This window comes from Nycticebus coucang, chromosome 7 (assembly GCF_027406575.1).
Source record: "Nycticebus coucang isolate mNycCou1 chromosome 7, mNycCou1.pri, whole genome shotgun sequence".
Taxonomy (NCBI): Eukaryota; Metazoa; Chordata; class Mammalia; order Primates; family Lorisidae; genus Nycticebus; species Nycticebus coucang.
In genome coordinates this window covers 37565366-37584094 of record NC_069786.1, presented here as the reverse complement: position 1 = coordinate 37584094, position 18729 = coordinate 37565366, and the positions used below count along the sequence as shown (strand labels likewise).

General features: G+C 37.9%; 1 protein-coding gene across 1 annotated transcript in view; it reads right to left on the bottom strand.

Moving 5' to 3' along the window:
* Positions 1-18729, bottom strand: part of ARHGAP15 (Rho GTPase activating protein 15) — a 624230-nt gene that overhangs the window by 603303 nt on the left and 2198 nt on the right. The gene's annotated exons all lie outside the window — the stretch shown is intronic.

Here is an 18729-nt window from a genome sequence, read left to right as displayed (position 1 = left end):
ATAAAGTTCATGTGCAATTTACTATGTGGTACTATTTTAATAAATTGCACACAAACTTTATGTCTATCCTGTATAACATTGTACTTAGTTTTCAAAATATATTTGATTAATGTATTTTGACTGAGTAAGAATAATGAATCACAGTAATCATAGCAAAGTATGTTTTATATATCTACATTTCTAGGAAATTTCTTTTACTTTAGCATGTTCTCCACAATTTTGAAAAGGCCTAAGGAAGCTTCTTAGATAATTGTTAGAACCATAGTATTCAGTATTTAATGGTGCCTTTTGTTGTTTTTGTATACATCTGTTCTTTTACTTTTCTCAACTTTTATTCTATGCATACTGTCCCTTTTTCTTAGTGCCAGGAATTTTATTTGTCTACCCCTAAAATCATATAATAAATTTAGTGTTTAACTCTGGGCATCACTGGTTTCTATAAATGTTTGAAAGAAAGATGATTTCAAAGCAATTAGCACCACCGAGGAGGTCTGTTTCTTTAGGAATTTATATTGAGAAATCTTATTGTGTAACTATTCACAAAATCGTATTGTTTCATTTAAACTTTCTTCTGATAAAAACAAAATAGTTACAAAAGACCTGCATTTATCATACAAATAAGTACAAAGCCCATGAACCCATCATAAAAATTTATGCATGCATTCTTACCTAAAAATGCTGCCTTTTTCTTTTTTTTTTTTTTAAATGTTCACTAAAAGACCTCTAAGTGGACATTTGTTACCCACAGTGATGTGTTGATGAAAATTTCTCTAAAAGGAGAAGGGAAATGTGAAAGACAAAAACTAATATTCTTATAGGGAAAAATCAAGATAAACTGGTTTGTGATATGTACAACTTAATTTTCTCTCCTTGAATACGTAAGTAATGTCTTCCCCATAACTTTTCCAAGGATACCTGAGACTGAGCCCAAAGCTAGATTTTTCACCTTAGGACTAAATAAATGTGACAACATTGCAGTCAATGGCTGGGCCAGGTCCTATGGTCAAGCGATAGAGTTTCCAGCAATGACCACACAAAGGTCCCAGGAAAGATAAGGTAGAAGAACTAAAAAGCAAGTTAGTTATCTTCTCCTATATCATCTTCCAATGTCCAAGCTGCCTTCCAGATCAGGAGAAGATGCTAATAATCCTTCTCTGTACTATTCCTACTTCATTTATTGAATTCCTACTATTATTACCCTGCATATTTTTACATATCTACATGAGTCTGCATGCACATTTCTACATGCAGGAGATCTGTATTTCACTACTATGCATATATTGTCACTTCTGGGATCAGGTGTTCATTTCTCTCCATTGTCCCTTTCATACTTGATGTATGCACACTCATTCTTTCAACACATTTTTAATTAGTAACACCCTTTAAACCTAAAAGCCTGCTGCTCTCTTTATAATCAGACTGCAAGGATGAATAGGACAATTTTAAATTTATTGAAGCTTAACCCCCGGTGTGTTCACATTTAAGATACCCCTCTTCTTCTTTACTGAGGGACTTGATACCATACTCCTCTACAGCCATCTCAGAGACTCAGGCTATCTTTTAGTCTAGAATAGGAATCCCCCTTTACGTGTCCTACACTGAAAATATTGCATGGTTTAGGTTTAATGCCAACAAGAACAGCTTCCATGAGAAAGAATTAATTTCTTGTCAACATAGTTTGAAAATTTGTCACCCAGTTCCATGCACCAGGAATCCATTTTTCTGGGATGCTTGAAGTAGGCTGAAAGAAGTATCAGGGCAAGTAGATGATTGTTATATACTTTGCTTGTGGGTTTATACAATATATAGTACCTTATTAATAATTCTAATGTATTATTCCTACTTAATATTAATCCAACTGTCTGAAGAGACAATGATTTATAAATTACAGTTGAGCATGTTGGTCATCTAGGGCTCAGATTGTCTTGTTTGTAGTAATTTACAAAATTACGTACAGCTTTAGGTAGAAATTTAGCTTTCTACATGCCAAAGTCTAGACCAAATTGAAGTTCTTTAAACCAATAGCACTTCCTAAACTATGTATACTTAAGAAATGTCAACCAATCTTGAGATGCTAAATCTTGTTTCTTGAGCTATTTGTCCAACGTTCCTTCAAAGCCCTACTTAACATCAAATGACTGGAAAGATCAGCAATTTGTTCAGATTGGATGCCAGCCAGTCTGCCAGCATTGAGGAAGTGCTCAGCAGACACATCTACGTCAAGATACAGATGAGAAGAATGAATGGCAGTGATATATCCAGATAGCACCTGTTTATCAATCTATGTGGGGGGAGGCAGTGACAGACAAGACAGGGGAACAGAAGACAACCTTTGATTAATGGTAACAATCATGGCAGAAAGGCCAGCCTGTTAACCATACGTGCAGACACTGCAATTTTTTTATAGGAAGGCTTTATGTTGTTCTCAGACATGATTGCAAACAATGTGTTTTTATATATACTAATCCCCCCAAAAGGTATGTTAAAATACATGTTTATAAATGGAAATAAAATCAGTCTGAAACTTTCACCAGATTTTGCTGAGAAGGGTTTGGCTTTTAACTCCAGAACCACACAGCCCTATCCTTATAACACTTGCTCTGCTATATTTAAGCTATTGGTCTCCTCCCCTTTGTTCTGATTCTGTGTTCGTTGGCAACCATCTGACTTCTAATTCTGCTTTCTAGGTCCTTTGATGTAGAAAGCGGGTGACTTAAATAGTCAGCATCAGAATATTCCTCATTATCTACCATGAGATACTTGCAAACGACGATCATCTCTGTAAACACTAACAGTATTGATAAATATGAGGTGTCTGGATCCACAAAGCTGAGACAGGCCCCTGCTGTAAACTGAGATGATCCCTTTGAAGTAGCATCACCCAGGGAAATGGTCTGTCTGACTGACCTTGCTCCAAAAGAATTTTGCATCATCCCTCCATAACCACATCCCTGGGCCACTATAATTATCAAACAGATTTAGCATTTAATTATATTCCTATTTAATAATGAGGCAGCTGCTATACTTTTTCTACACTTTTAATGGATCGCAGTACTTTGCTGGTAATCTCATTTGTTTCAATGGTTTCTATTAAAAAGCTCAGAATGAGGACACATTTGATTACATCACTTTACCCCCAATGATGCTTCTCTTTCCTTCTTAAATCTCTTTTTTACTTCTCTACTACCCACAGAAATAGCTATTTCTGTCTTTCTTCTTTCTATTGCTTTTCTTTTCTTGACATTGCCTTGAAATTGTACCCTTTTCCTCTTTGGGACTCACTGCTTACGTTTTTGTCTCAGTTTCTGATTATTTCTATGCTGCCTCTGCCTTGCTTGCTATATTTGATCTGCTGACTGTGTATGTAGACTTATAATGGACACAATCCATGAAGAACAGAATTGAAAACAGGAAAAAAAATCACCTTAAAACTAGCTTATCTGTATATCATATAAAGTACCAATAATTTTCTGACATTGGCTAAATGCTTAATTTACCCATAATATAGCTTGAGAATTGAAATATGATGCTTTTAGAGGTGCAACATGATGCGTTTACCTAATGTAAATATATAACTTGTTGTGTATGCATACTTCTAAAACTGGTAAACCAAAACCCTCAAGTTGGATACAATGATTACATAAAAAGGAGAGTAGAATAAAAGCAAAAGAAAATGATTTTGTGTCATACTTGAGCAGTGCCCAGAAAGGAGCAACCAAAAATACTAAAGAAATTCTTGAGAAGCTGATCTTGATTTCAGATCTCAAAATTAGGCGTAGTTTGCTCATTGCAACTTATTTTTACTCTTTAGTATATTTGTAAGTAATCCTTTCATGGATTTTCTCCCTCTCTTAATAACTTTGTCTCACTCAGAATCGACATGGGATTTCGCTGAATTGTCTTCAACCATTTTTCCTATTGAGTTTGGCAACACAAATGTTTTGCTTTGCCAAGTGCTTTTCTCCAGCATATTAAACCCGTGTGTATTTCAAGGGAAATTCTATCCACATGTCTCTGATTTATTTACCCCTAACTCATCAAAATGCCATCTTGAAAATGCTACTATTTGATGTTTAAGAACCCCCGTGAGCCTTTTTCCTGAGCCTTTCATCTTGCAACCACTATGCTTCATTTGGTCCTCATCAAGAAATCCAGGCTCTGTTTGGGAATCAAGATGATGAAGGCAACTTTTTCTATCTCAAGACCTTTCTTCAGTCTTCTGGAAGCTTTTCCTGTATCTCATCTCTTCTTCATCCCCCTGAGTTTCTCTCTTCTTCTTCCCTGAATTCTATTTCTCTGGGTCTTTGATTTAAATATGTTACTCATTCATTGCCTGTCATTGAATATCAGTGAGAAAAGTCTTCCCGGTTACTGTCTGGACAACTTATTAGCGTAATTCAATTGCTGGGTCATAACCTAATTTCAGTCTAGGGAAGAAAGAATTGCTCAATGTCAATGGCCTTTGCTGTTGTGTGTGTTCTTTCTCTACTCCATCTAGAGTTAAATGAATTTTAACTGTGGGCCTGGATGGGCGCAGTACTATAACTTGTTATTTCAGCAGCTTCAAACTTTTTACCATCACTCCATTGCCCTTCAGAATTTAAGCCCTGCCTCTGTCTCCCCAGGACTCTGGACTTGTTTGCCTTGCTTATGATATTCTAGCTGATAAAGTGTTCTTGGAGTTTTTCAAATGTAATAACTTTGACCCTTAGACTTGTTCTTCCTTCTGCCTCCAACATTATTCTTTCTTCCATTCTTTTGCTCTATCCTACAAATCTCAATTTAACTATCCCTTTCAAAGAGGGCTTTCATGACTACTTTATCCCACATGGGAGAGTCTCCTCTCATAGAAACTTGTTTTCTAACATCTTAGATAGAATCATGCCTTTCTTTACTTGTTTAATACTTGTGTACATTCCTAGACTGAAAGCTCCTTGAGAAAAGGACATGGTCAGTTAGCATATCATTGCAAAGCCTAGCACGGTGCCTTGCCCAGGGATGGCCTCAACAAACACTTGAATTAATAACTCTGCTTCTGCTTAAGAAAAGGAATTGCAATCCAAACTATGAAAACTCGGAGGCCATTTCTATTCGCCTTATTAAATTCTATCACTTATTATTAACAGCTTGAAGATCTGGAGGGATATTTCAGAAAACCAAATTTTGTCTTACCAAAGTAGAATTTTGAAAGACTAAAGAACATTTGGATTTTTTTCCTTTGCAATTTAAGGAAAGCCCAGCTTCATGAATAGAATTATTTCCCCAAAGTGGCTGTCCTTTGTTTCAAAATAAGAAAACATTATATTATCACAATGTCTTTCATGCTTAAAGCCCTCACAAGTATTAATTAATCCACAAAATGATATCTGGCTCCATAAGGTAGAATCTGTGACTTAAGGTTTATCTGCAAAAGCCTGCTTTGCCCCCAAGCCATGGCAACTTCCTGAGCTCTGTCCTCAAAATCCTCCTAGCTCAGGAGGTAGCAGATGAGTCTCTAAAACTTGCCACAGGCTTTTGACTCCTGCAGGGTTATCCATAGACATGTTTTATACTCTGTTGATAAAAATAAAGAAGATAAAGATTTAACTTGTTATAAACAGGGTTATTTTTCTTTCAAGGGAAAAGGGAAAAGTGCCCTGAAAATAATTAGGGCTCATGAACAGTTATAATATGGAATAAAGAGGGTCAGGAAACAAATGTATATTAGTGCATTTTATGTTTCATGTTTAAAATTATTGCTGCCTTATAGCATTTGGTTAGCAACCATACTGAATCTCAAAAATGAATTCAGTATCTTCCACTGAAAACCTATGGATTTGTATACATGAGGTGTGCATAACATCACCTGTCAGTGACTCGGTAGTTTCCACCATGAGTTTTTGGACTCAAATTAGGAATATATTTTGGCAAAAATTCAAAAGAAATGATGCATCATTCTTCTGTTTAACCATGTTGATCACAATTTACTTTATTAAAGGGAACACCGAAAGATGAAGCCTGGCTCCCAAAGGGTGTATCTACTGCCACATCCACATGACAATTTCATGTTATAAAGTGAATCATTTTCCTCTAAAGAGGATTGAGCTGATAGGAGAATGTTCAGGAGAGGTCTCTTAAAATGGGTGATAAAGGAAATGAGATTTATATGGCACAACATTTTAGAATAAATAAGCTTAATGATCCATATAGTAAGCATTATGAATAATACTGACTTAAAGGATTTTATTAATTTTCTAAAATGTTTCAATGTATATTGTTCCATATATGATAGCTCATCCTGGTAGGCACTGTCAGGGCAAACTACTACAAAAATCTATGGATAATTCTGGAAACAACAATAAGGCCTGGTGAAGTAAGAACAGCTAGAAAGATGAGATTAAGGAACATTCCTGAGTTGTGGGGAGACTATGTGAGTCTAGGTAAAATAATATAAATAAGGTCACATTAGTCAGATGTAAAGAAAATTTTGCAGGTCCTGGAAAATAATTCCAGTTTTGGTGTGAATGATAATGGATAGTCTACAATTAATCAGATGTGTTGCTTAGGGGAATGGGTAATTATTTTGGCATTGTTCACCATAATGTATAATTCATAAATAAAAGTTTGGGGCAAAGGTAGTGTTTTTGTCTTTAAAGTGACATTAAATAAGAAATTCAATACAAGTGGAAATTGATAGATAAAAGTTAAATATTATCTGTGTTCAAAATACTTGAATACAGCAAGATAAGTACTGAGAGAGAGGAACCAGGGAAACCAAGTCAGGATTAAGGAGTAAACTGATCCCTACTTCCAAAAGTTTATAGAACTAGTGCCTCTGTGTGTGTCTGAGAAAGAGGGAAAGAGAGAGAGGAAGAGAGAACAGAGAAATATGCACATATGCAGACAGAGCAATTTAGAGAAATTGCACTCTAAAGAGTTTGCAAAATTATTGTTCTTGCTTCTCTTTAGCAGTGCTTCCCATCACCTTTCCAAAATTATCTGGGTGAGAATAGAGTATTGAGCACATGGATCTATTAGCTATTAATATACTATCTAAAATTTGGGATATTCAAAATGGGTTTCGTTTCTTTTGAAAAATCCTTAATGTTAGGAAGGTAAATTAGGAAAACTATTTGGAGTGGTGGGGGATGGAGACAAGATGGCTGACTGAAGCCAGCTTTCCACAGAGGTTCCCGTCCAGAAGGAGAGTTAAAGGTCAGAAATTTAGCAAGTAACCTGGTGGATTAGAGCTGCACCAAGAGAGAAGGTTGAAGAACGCACATCCACCCCGCTGAGGCAAGCTGCGACCCCAAGGATACAAACAAAAGGTACAAAGTCCATCACCAAGTGGACAGGAGTCCCCTCCCCCATGAGAATGGCTCAGAGTGCCCCAAAAACAAATGAGCAGAGTTCAATGGTCCTCCCACTACATTCCACGGGAGAGACCCTCTATAAACTGGACCTACCTCACCTTCTAGGGTGCCACAGCATTCTCCTGCCAGGCATAAAACTGTATAAAACTGTATATATTCTCTACCGGCAACTCTGAGCTCCCAGCAAGCCCCTCCACTCTCACTCTGAGGTCTGGAGGCCTGTCCACCAGGAGTACAGATTCTTGGGTGATTTCTCAAGGGGTGTGGATAGGGCCTAAACTGCAGCTGGTCAGTGCTGACTCTGCAGCACGGGAGTGAGGAGAGGACGGTCAGTTGAGAGGAAACCACACTGGAGCAGCGGTGCCCTGAGGCACAGACCAGCAGCCCTCTTTTGGCAACAATAGGGCTCACTCCCGGATATTCTGAAACCACACCCCCTGTCTCCCTGGGCAACCAGAGGAGGCCGGGTATCTACTCAGGTGGGAACCACAAAGGAAACAGAAACGCAGACCCCATGAGTAAAGGGTTTGCCTGAGGCGGTACCGGCCTGGGTGGAGCACGAGGACTGGAAACGCACGCGCAGAGCCAGGAAGTTCCCAGGGCAGGGCTGACCAAGAGGACCATGTTACTGAGCCTAAGAGCACCCAGCCTTCAGGGGATCATCAGCCTATAGACAGAGGAAGACAGAAGGCTAGAACTGACAGGTAACTGAACATGAACCTGCAGGAGCAAAGACAGGGCCTAAGGCGCAAGGTCTGGGAACTCAAAACAGCTTCTCTTCTGTAGGGGAATTCAGCAGGGACAGAAACAAATTCCTGCAAAGTTGTTCTGTTCTGTTCTGTCAGTAACATAAATCAGAGGTGGGGCTGGAACTGAGTGAACACCCCCCAGCCTCCATTAAGTGCCCAGGGTTGTCAGGCCTCACCTCCCCTGCTAGATAGAGGCAGAGCGCAGCAGCCTGGCTGAGCAGAAATAGATTTTCTTGTGATTCAGGTAGGTGCAAGCCCTTGGAGTACCTGTTCACTACAGGCAACTGCTTCACAGCCCTGAGGGGCTATCAATGACTGGGTGTGACAGAGTACAAGGTGGGGAAGGAGGCATCAACCTTCCCAGACTGATCTATTTGCTGGGTGGGTCCTCCTGACTCCATGGAGCACTGGAGCAAGCCATATCTGAGTATCACCAGACACCTGTGAACCAGTTGCCAGAGACTTTCTAAACTCTCCCACCTGAGACAGGGGCTGACTGAAACAATTGATTTGGACCTTTTGAACTGAGCCAGTTGCCCAAGGACTATTCAGGTGGTGCCCTGGGTGTGTGGTTGTAGGAAGGTTTGATTTTCCTTTTCCATTGTTGCCTGTGGGGGGCAGGGTGACTTAATTGCTGGTATTTCTCCACAGCTGAAACTTCATCCCAAAGTAACTGTTTCACTAGGGTCGAACAGAGACTAGCTGAAAACAAGACAGAACCACTTAGCCCCACCACACCAAACAGGTCCCAAGTTTCTCAGGCCATAGCACTGTACAGGTCTTTGACAAAGCTCCAGGGGAAAAAATCAAACAGTGTAAAACAATTGTGGAGCGGAATCAGTGGAAAAACTCTGGTAACATGAATAACCAGCAGAGATCAACCCCCACTCCCCCCAAGAAAAAATATGGCAGATGTAACTGAAGACCCCATTCATAAAGAGCTGGCCGAGATGTCAGAAATCACATTCAGAATTTAGATTGCAAACAAGATTAATAGATAGAGGAAAATTTGGAGATAGAAATTTGAAGAGCAATTCAAATGTTGGAATTAGAAATTTGAGGAGAAATTCAAAAATTATCTCAAGAATTTAACGAATTTAAAGATAAAACCACCAAAGATTTTGACACACTGAAGCAAGAATTTGCAACCCTCAAAGATCTGAAAAATACAGTAGAATCCCTCAGTAACAGAGTGGAGCAAGCAGAAGAAAGGATTTCTGACATTGAAGACAAAGCCTTTGAATGCTCCCAAACTCTCAAAGAGGAAGAGAAATGGAGAGCAAAAGTGGATCATTCTCTCACAGAGCTCTGGCATAATTCAAAGAAGGTGAATATCCACCTCATTGGAATCCCTGAAAGTGATGAAGTGGCCTCACAAGGCACTGACGCCCTTCTCCATAAAATTATGAAAGAGAATTTTCCAGACATGCCAAGAGATTCCGAAATTCAGATAGCAGACAGTTTCAGAACCCCAGCACAACTCAATCTGAATAAGACATCCCCTAGGCATATCATAATTAACTTCACTAAAGTTAATATGAAGGAGAAAATTCTGAAAGCAGCCAGAAGTAAGGAATCCATTACCTACAAAGGAAAGAATATTTGAATGATTGCTGATCTTTCTGCTAAAACTTTTCAAGCCAGAAGAGGATGGTCATTGACTTTTAATATTCTAAAGCAAAATAACTTTCAACCCCTGATCCTGAATCCAACTAAACTGAGTTTCATTTATGATGGAGAAATTAAATACTTTAAAGACATTCATATGTTGAGGAAATTTGCCATAATCAAACCAGCTCTTCAGGATATTCTCAGACCTATCCTCCATAATGACCAGCCTAATCCTCTACCACAAAAGTAAACTCACTCAGAAACTCTTGATCAAACTCCAACTACCACAGTGGCAAAAAAATTAAAAATGTCCACTGGACATTCGAAAAACTCAATACCCAAAATTCTACAAGACTTATCAATATTCTCCATTAATGTGAACTGCTTAAACTGTCCTCTAAAGAGGCACAGGTTAGCTGATTGGATATCAGGCCAGATATTTGCTGCATACAAGAGTCACATCTTACCTTAAAAGATAAAGAAAGTGTCAGGGTGAAAGGATGGTCATCCATATTTCAGGCAAATGGTAATCAGAAAAAAGCAGGTGTTGCAATTCTATTTGCAGATACAATAGGCTTTAAACCAACAAAAGTAAGGAAGAATAAGAATCGTCACTTCGTATTTTTTAAGGGTAATATTCAATATGATGAGATTTCAATTATTAATATTTAGGCACCCAACCAGAATGCACCTCAATTTATAAGAGAAACTCTAACAGACATGAGCAACTTGATTTCCTCCAGCTCCATAATAGTTGGAGATTTCTACACTCCTTTGACAGTGTTGGATCAATCCTCCAAAAAGAAGCTGACAAAAGAAATTTTAGATTTAAACCTAACCATCCAACATTTGTATTTAGCAGACATCTAAACAAAACTGAATACACATACTTCTCATCAGCCCACAGAACATACTCCAAAATTGATCACATCTTAGGTCACAAGTCTAACCTCAGTAAATTTAAAGGAATAGAAATTATTCCTTGCATCTTCTGGGACCACCATGGAATAAAAGTTGAGCTCAGTAACAACAGAAATCTGCATACTCCTACAAAAACATGGAAGTTAAATAACCTTATGCTGAATGATAGCTGGGTCAGAGATGAGATTAAGAAGGAAATTGCCAAATTTTTGGGCCAAAAGGACAATGAAGACAGGAATTATCAGAACCTCTGGGATACCGCAAAGGCAGTCCTAAGAGGGAAATTTATAGCACTGCAAGCCTTCCTCAAGAGAACGGAAAGAGAGGAAGTTAACAACTTAATGGGACATTCAAGCAACTGGAAAAGGAAGAACATTCCAACCCCAAACTCAGTAGAAGAAAAGAAATAACCAAAACTAGAGCAGAATTAAATGAAATTGAAAACAAAAGAATTATACAACAGAAAAATAAATCAAAAAGTTGTTTTTTGAAAAGCTCAAAAAAATAGATAAACCTTTGGCTAACCTAACCAGGGAAAAAAAGAGTAAAATCTCTAATCTCATCAATCAGAAATGACAAAGGCGAAATAACAACAGACTCCTCAGAAATTCAAAAAATCCTTAATGAATATTAAAGAAAATTTATTATCAGAAATATGAAAATCTGAAAGAAATTGACCAATACTTGGAAGTAGATCACCTTCCAAGACTTAGCCAGAATCAAGTGGGAAATTTTGAACAGGCCCATATCAAGTTCTGAAATAGTATCATCATACAAAATCTCCCTAAAAAGAAAAGCCCAGGACCAGATGGCTTCACATCAGAATTCTACCAAACCTGTAAAAAGGAATTAGTATCTATATTACTCAACCTGTTCCAAAATGTAGAAAAAGAAGGAAGACTACCCAACATGTTCTATGAAGCAAACATCACCCTGATCCCCAAACCAGGAAAGACCCAACAAGAAAAGAAAATTATAGACCAATATCACTAATGAATATAGATGAAAAAATATTCAACAATATCCTAACAAACAGAATCCAGCAACACATCAAACAATTTATACATCATGACCAAGTTGGTTTTATCCCAGGGTCTCAAGGCTGGTTCAATATACATAAATCTATAAGTATTATTCAGCACATAAACAAATTAAAAACCAAAGACTATATGATTCTCTCAATTGATCCAGAAATAGCTTTTGATAATATACAGCATCCCTTTATGATCAGAACACTTAAGAAAAATTGGTATAGAAGGGACATTTCTTAAACTGATAGAGACCATCTACAGCAAACCCACAGCCAATATCATATTGAATAGAGTTAAATTGAAATCATTTCCACTCAGATCAGACCCAGACAAGGCTGCCCATTGTCTCCACTGCTCTTTAACATTGTAATGGAAGTTTTTCCCACCACAATTAGGGAAGAAAAGGTGATCGAGGGTATCCATATAGGGTCAGAAGAGATCAAACTTTCACTCTTTGCAGACAATATGATTGTGTATCTGAAAAACACCAGGGATTCTACTAAAAAACTCTTAGAAGTGATCAAGGAATACAGCAGCGTCTCAGGTTACAAAATCAACATTCATAAATCGGTAGCCTTTATATACACCAACAATAGTCAAGCTGAAAAAACAGTTAAGGACTCTATTCCATTCACAGTAGTCCCAAAGAAGATGAAATATTTGGGAGTTTATCTAACAAAGGACATGAAAGATCTGTATAAAGAGAACTATGAAATTCCAAGAAAAGAAATAGCTGAAAATGTTAACAAATGGAAAAACATACCATGCTCTTGGCTGGGAAGAATCAACATTGTTAAAATGTCCATACTACCCAAGGTAATATACAATTTTAATGCAATCCCTATTAAAGCTCCACTGTCATAGTTTAAAGATCTTGAAAAAATAATACTTTGTTTGATATGGAATCAGAAAAAACTTCGAATAGCCAAGACATTACTCAGAAATAAAAACAAAGCAGGAGAAATCATGCTACCAGACCTCAGACTATACTATAAATCGATAGTGATCAAAACAGCATGGTACTGACACAAAAACAGAGAAGTAGATGTCTGGAACAGAATAGAGAACCAAGAGATGAATCCAGCTACTTATTGTTATTTGATTTTTGAAAAGCCAATCGAAAACATTCAGTGGGGAAAAGATTCCCTATTTAACAAACGGTGCTGGGTGAACTGGCTGGCAACCTGTAGAAGACTGAAACTGGACCCACACCTTTCACCATTAACTAAGGTAGACTCTCACTGGATTAAAGATTTAAACTTAAGACATGAAACCATAAAAACTAGAAGAGAGTACAGGGAAAACTCTTGAAGAAATTGGTCTAGGTGAATATTTTATGAGTATAACCCCCCGGGCAATTAAAGCAGCTTCAAAAATACACTACTGGGACCTGATCAAACTTAAAAGTTTCTTCACAGCCAAGAACACAGTAAGTAAAGCAAGCAAACAGCCCTCAGAATGGGAGAAGATATTTGCAGGTCATGTCTCCGACAAAGGTTTAATAAGCAGAATCCACAGAGAACTCAAATGTATAAGCAAGAAAAGAACAAGTGATCCCATCGCAGGCTGGGTAGGGACTTGAAGAGAAACTTCTCTGAAGGAGACAGGCATATGGCCTACAGACATGAAAAAATGCTCATCATCCCTAATCATCAGAGAAACGCAAATCAAAACTACTTTGAGATATCATCTAACTCCAGTAACATTAGCCCACATCACCAAATCCCAAGACCAGAGATGTTGGCGTGGTTGTGGAGAAAAGGGAACACTTCTACAGTGCTGGTTGGAAGGCAAATTACATTCTTTTTGGAAAGAAGTTTGGAGAACACTTAGAGATCTAAAAATAGATCTGCCATTCAATCCTATAATTCCTCCACTAGGCATATACCCAGAAGACCAAAAATCACAACATAACAAAGATATTTGTACCAGAATGTTTATTGCAGCCCAATTCATAATTGCTAAGTCATGGAAAAAGCCCAAGTGCCCATCGATTCATGAATTGATTAATAAATTGTGGTATATGTACACCATGGAATATTATTCAGCCTTAAAGAAAGATGGAGACTTTGCCTCTTTAATGTTTACATGGATGGAGCTGGAACATAGTCTTCTTAGTAAAGTATCTCAAGAATGGAAGAAAAAGTATCCAATGTACTCAGCCCTACTATGAAACTAATTTATGGCTTTCACATGTAAGCTATAACCCAGTTACAACCTAAGAATAGGGGGAAGGGGGAAGGGAGGGGAGGGAGGGGGGAGGTGGGTAGAGGTAAGGGGATTGGTGGGATTACACCAGTGGTGCATCTTACAAGGGTATATTTGAAACTTAGTAAATGTGGAATGTAAATATCTTAACACAATAACTAAGAAAATGCCAGGAAGGCTATGTTAACCAGTGTGATGAAAATGTGTCAAACGGTCTATAAAACCAGTGTATGGTGCCCCATGATCACATTAATTTACACAGCTATGATTTAATAATAATAAAAAGAAAGAAAACTATTTTTCAATACTGTATGTAATGGTTCCTCTAATATCAGCCTATGCTTAATATACTGGCATAAGAGGTGCACAATTAAAAATTACATAGTAGTTACTACTTACATTTAAAGAACAACCATAATTTGGATTTTAAAATTTCAAAATTATATTTTATGCAAAATAGTCAGGACAGCTTAAGGCATTGCTGAAATATAGTTCATATGTATTTACACACACACAGGTACACAATCTGAGACTCATTTTCAGTCCAGTTTTTCCCATGATTCATCTAATACAGCAGAGCAAACTTTGCATGTACTATTCTTATGAAATTTAGCTCTTAAATAATTGTGTGTATGTACTTTATTTACTGTGTAACACAGTTATATGCAAAATTACAGAGCAAATGAAGTACCTATTTTCTTACTTGTTAGACAGCTTCAATGTGTCACGTTTTATATAATGTCCTAAGAGTGAAATAATGACTGAGGCACAGACCTCCCTTCCAATAGTTTAAAGCTCCAAAAGAAGACTCATTGATTAGGGCGCCAGCCACATACCCGGAGGCTGGAGAGTTCAAGCCCAGCCTGGACCAACTAAAACAACAATGACAACTACGACCAAAAAAATAGCCAGGCATTGTGGTGGATACATGTAGTCCCAGCTACTTAGGAGGCTGAAGCAACAGAATTTGAGGCTGCTATGAGCTGTGTTGCTATGGCACTCTACAACAAGGTAAGACTATGTCTCAAAAAAAAAAAAAAGAAAAAAAAAGAAATAGGCAATTTTAGAGTGATGGTGCTGGGATGGACTCAAGACTACACAGGAATTGGGAGATGGACTGAGGAAGGGCTACCTAATTCAAATGTGAGGAATCAGAGAAATACTTTCCAGAGAAAATGCTAAGTTGAGATCCATGTAATTCATTTTCAAAACAAGATATTGTTAATATCTAACTATAGTGAAAAAGTTAGCTTGCCCTAGAAACATCATGCATATATTTATTAATGTCTGCAATCAACAACATGATTTTAATAAACCTTTAATACCTTATTATTATATCAAGTGAAAAATATGTCTGTCCTGAACAAGCACTGGTGCCATAAGCAATATAAATGTAAGTACAATAAAGAAAATACAAGTCATGGCCTCTAACTTTGAGGCATTGAAAGTCTAGCCATGGAATGAGTCTATTACCCATTAAGTAAGAGTGAACAACACAAAATAATGTCTGAACATGTCCTGTTATGAAGGGACTATAATTACCATGGAAAATCCAAGCTCCTTTAGTGTAAGAGTCACGTCTTAATAGTGTTACTATTCCTGACTTGAGGGTACGTATTCGAGAGCAGATAATAAATAACATAAATCAGGGGCCATGAGAGAAGTCTGTAAACCTGATGATGCAGAAAACTGGGAGATGCTGAAAGTTTTGACAAGGAAAGTGAAGTGATGGACATTCTATATACAGAAGGTTGGTCTGAAATCACTCCCCAGGATTGTAGAGGCATGGAGGGCTATGGGAGGTAAGATCAGAAGCCCTGGGCCAGGGCTTTTATGTGCAAAGAAGCATGTGGCCACCACAAGCACTGAAAGGAAATTGCTCCAGAATTTGGCGACTTACAGGTAGGGTCATGTGGGAAATCAAAGACCCAAAGATAATGTGTTCTAAGCTTAGGTAAATGTTTCTACTAACAGAAATGGGCTCCATGGACAAGGGAGGCAGTTTGGGAAGACGCTGATGACACTGAGACATCCTAGAATAAATGACTAATGAGTGCTTGATGACATAGGATAAGATAAATGAAAGTACAAAGTATAGACCTAGGTCTGACAAGTGAAAACAAAAGTTATTAACTTTCATTATGCATTCATCCAATGTGTATTTAATGGCTCTTTACCATGTGCTAGTGATCCTCATAATAGAGTAATAAACATAGCAGACAATGTCCTTGTCCTCATAGAATTAACATTGTAGGGGGACGACCAACAAATAAAAAGAAATTGTGTAGTGTGTCACATGCTTGGAAGGTCTATAGAGCAGAAGACATGAATGTGAATGGAAATGGTAGAGTTTCTTGTTTGTTCATTTGTTTTGTAAGAGGGATTAGGGAAGACCTATAAAAAAAAGTGAATTGAGCTGCAATGAACATCCTAGTACAAATGTCCTTATGGTAAAATGATTTTTTGTCTTCCATGTAGATACCTAGTAATGGGATTGCAGGATCAAATGGAATCAACCCAAGGACCCATTAACTCAGAGTGGACTAATAAACTGTAGTTTATGTATACCACGGAATGCTTTTCAGTCATAAAATGATGGAGACTTTAAATCTTTGTTATCTACCTGGATGGAGTTGAAGAACATTCTTCTCAGTAAAATACAAAAAATGGAAAAGCAAGTAACCAATGCATGCAATACTAATAAGAACCCAATAGATAAACAACTACTTCCCACATGAGAGAAAAACACAAAGAAATTCAAGTGAGTGGGGGAAGGTAAAGGGGAAGGAGGGAGGAAGGTTGGTGTGGTCTCACCTAAAGGGCACAATGTAAGGGTATACAGCACACTCCCTGTGCTGGTCAACTATGACGTGAACTTTTGAACTTTACCTAACAAATGCAAACACTGTAACCTAATCATTTGTACTCTGATATTAATCTGAAATAAATAAAAAAAGATGATACTAAAGCAGAGTTGTGAATCAAGGAAACAAATGAGGTGTAAAAATCTCCAGGTATCAAATAAATTATTTTGTAACAGGCAGAGGAAAAGGCAGGTGGAACATCCTAACAGGTGGAATGGCCTGCAGCTTGGTTGGAGCACAATGAGCCAGAGAAAAAAGAGAAAGGTGAGATCAGAGAGATAGCTGGAACCTCCAGGGCTTACTAAACTGCTAGACATTTTTCAGCTTTTACCCATGGTAGACTAGAAACCAGAGAGGATTTGAATCAAGGAGTGATGTTATGGATTAAATATTTCTGTCCTCCTAGAATTAATGGGTCAAGATAGTAAGCCCCAAGGTGATGGTATTCAAAGGTTGGGCCTTTGAGAGATAATTGGGTTGCTGAGGGTGGTGTCTCAAGAATGGGATTAGAACCTTTTTAAAGGAGTCCCCAAGAGAGCCCTCTTGCTTTTTCTGCCACGTGAGAGGAAGAGAAATCAGTGATTTGAAATCTGCAGCCCAGAAAACAGCCTTCTCCAGAACCCAGTCAGCTTCCAAAACTGTGAAAAGTGAACTTTCATTGTTTATAAGCCATGCTATCTGTGATACACTATTATAGCACTAAACCAACCAAGACAAGGGACATAATGTATTTACATTTTATCAAGATCACTCTGGCTGCTGTGTTGGAAATAAACAGTAGGGAGAAAAGTTGAAGGCAGGAAGTCCTTTACAGAAGCTATTTCAATGAATGTGACAGACGATATGGAGTAAGGATGCTGAGACGTGAACTGGGTCTGGGTGAACAGGAGCAATCAGGGTTCTTTGATCTTCAAGTTTCTGTTTTGAAAGAAGCCAGCAGTGAAAGATGACTGTGAGAGTTTTAGCTGAGGCACCTGCAAGAATGGAGATGGTAACTTGTGAAATAGAGGAAACTGGCAGAATGGGTTTGAGGAAAAATGCTACATTTCAGATATACAGATCCCAAAAGTCATCCCTCAAGTCACCATACTCAGGGGAAATGGGAAGTTGTAGCCAAAAGCACCTTTATTTACAAAATAGTCATTATGAAATTTTACAAAATATTCTCTATGAGTTGGCCACCTATTTATAAAATATTGTGATGAATATTTTGTAAATAAAGGTCCATTTAGCTATGATTTCCCATTTTCCTGTGTATGGTGACTTTAGGGGTGACTTTTGGTACACCCATCTATTAGACATGTGAGTGAAAACACCATAGTATACAGTACTGGAGCTTAAGGCAGTGGTCCATGCTGGAAATGGGATCTTAGAAGTGGTTAGCATAACATAATATCTAAAGCCATAACTCTGAATGAGATGTCCTAGGGAACATCTATAGAGAGAAAGAAAAAAAAGTGAAGAACAGAGCTCCACAGTGAATAGGGATCAGCCAAGGAAATGGAAAAGAAGTGACCATTTAGTTAATTGGAGAACCATGAGAAAGTAGTTTACTGGTGGCCATATGAGAAAAATATTTCCAAAAGACAGCTATCAATTGAGATAAATGCTCAAAGCAGTAGATTAGGGACAGAGCTAAGAATTTACTGTTGGACTTAACAATAGGGAGGCAATTAGTGACTTGGATAAGAGGGGACCAATTGGGATAAAAGCCTAAATAGAGATGGCTCCAGAGATAAAGGGAGGGGAAAATTAGGAAAAGCAAAGGAGAAGGGATTGAGAAGTAAAGCAAAGAAAGATAAGAAATTGAACTTAGAAAAGAAAAAAATTGGAGTGTTGAGGATAAGCCAGCTCAGAGACAACAGACATGGAGATGGATACGAATAAAGTCATCGTGGAGTAGTATTCTGAAGGCCTCTTGGACTCGGAGCTTGTTGACCAATGTGGAATATTGCAGTGAGGACAAGCTGTATGAATATGAATCTCGTATTTG